This window comes from Odontomachus brunneus, unplaced genomic scaffold, assembly GCF_010583005.1.
Source record: "Odontomachus brunneus isolate Ranch 3 - 2012 unplaced genomic scaffold, Obru_v1 Obru_scaffold_053, whole genome shotgun sequence".
Classification (NCBI taxonomy): Eukaryota; Metazoa; Arthropoda; class Insecta; order Hymenoptera; family Formicidae; genus Odontomachus; species Odontomachus brunneus.
In genome coordinates this window covers 527675-529378 of record NW_022639503.1, presented here as the reverse complement: position 1 = coordinate 529378, position 1704 = coordinate 527675, and positions in this window count along the sequence as shown.

Below are 1704 nucleotides of genomic sequence, written 5' to 3'. Positions count from 1 at the left end.
TGCGGTCTCTCCTTTATATCGTCGCTGGCTGGAACCCCCAACCAGACGACCCTCCTCTTCGGTCCAGTACAGTCTCTGGCTGCACTAGTCGCGCGGTTGTGGCGATTTAGCGACGCATTCATAATTCGTGTCTCCGTAATCGTCGTCGTATGATGGTCAAAGCTATGCTGACGGTGCACTTAATGAGCGTCATCTTGTGATTACACTTGAAAAAAATTAAAATATACAAATTCTTTCGTCCTAGCCTTGAGGAATAATATATCTCTCGAAACAAAGATGGTAGTCGGAAAAATGGCTTGCGCACTTACGCGATATACTTGTCGTTAACCCTAGTCAGTGAGATTAGGGGTTCGATGAGTGGCATGAGAATTTTCTTTGGTTCCTGACAAATTTTGGTGTGCTAAATTTAAATTCGGCAGCAAAAGGTGTTTATCACCTTTAAATATTGAGAAAATTGATTCTCAAAAAACGAGCTATTTTAGCAATTTTTCAAGCTGCTGTAATTGCGGAAGTACACATAATTAGCAGTTCTATTGGGGCTCAAAACAAAGCTTTTGGTTAGTACTTTTACTGGAAAACATGAAATTGAAGCCCGCGCATTATAATTTAAAATTAAGAGAAGGAGGATGCTGGAATAAAATACAAAACTCTGTCGTTAAAAGTGAGGGATATTTTACATTATATAATATGTAATTAAATATTTGTCGTTTTTCTGATAGAAAATATGACTTGTCTAGATTTTCAATAATTAATTCGTATTTATTATTATTTTTTAATTTTTTTACTTTATATTCTCGGACTAATATTCGGCTTTTGTAGTAGGCGTTACATTGCGTTGTTAAACATGCTGAAAACACGGTTTATGGCATATCCTAAATCACGAGTAATCGTTACCGTACAAGGAAAGTCGTATGCGTTTGACGTTATTGCATGCATCGTCGTCCGATCGAAGAAACGAACGTTACGGACAAAACTTCCTCTTTTACCTTCAGACTGTCTTCGAAGGGACCGGTAGGAAAAAAAGAAATCGAAACCGCCTATAGGCATGGGTAATCCCCGAACAAGTTAAAAAAAAATCTGGCCAGTCGTTAAGAGTGACGCGAGACTTACATTCCGTCCTAAACGAATGTGTCGGTTGTTTTTCTTCTCCTTTTTCGTCACGCATATTAGACACGCTGCGAGAGGAAATATCAGTTTTACCACAAGACTTTGAATTATATACTTTCTGCTAGTGGAGATAACTTATTTTTTGCGAAGAAAGAACGCAGTCGATTTATCTCGAAGAAGATGATTACATCTCTCTCGTGAATAGACATCATCTATTTTGCGCAACTGCGATTTTTTTCAAAATAGCAGAAAATATCGTATTTTACTCTATTACTCCTATATTTGTTGAACTGTATCGCAAGTAACTTCTGTTTTTTCCTTTATAAGATCTTGTTTTTCATAAAATATTTTATATATTAACGATGAAGCCTAATACAATGTGAAAAGAATGCCTTGTGTATTCCTTATTAATAAAGAGCTTATTGATTATTCTTATGAGTTTGTGAAATAAATGTCCAGTATTAACCCTACGTATACACACTGCGAGGTCTCTGGAACCTCAGCGCAACTTTGATAAACGTGTTAAATCGAGATTTTGTTGCGTTTCTTTTTTCTTTTAACCCGTATATCTCGGAACTCTTTAATTCTATCGACTTT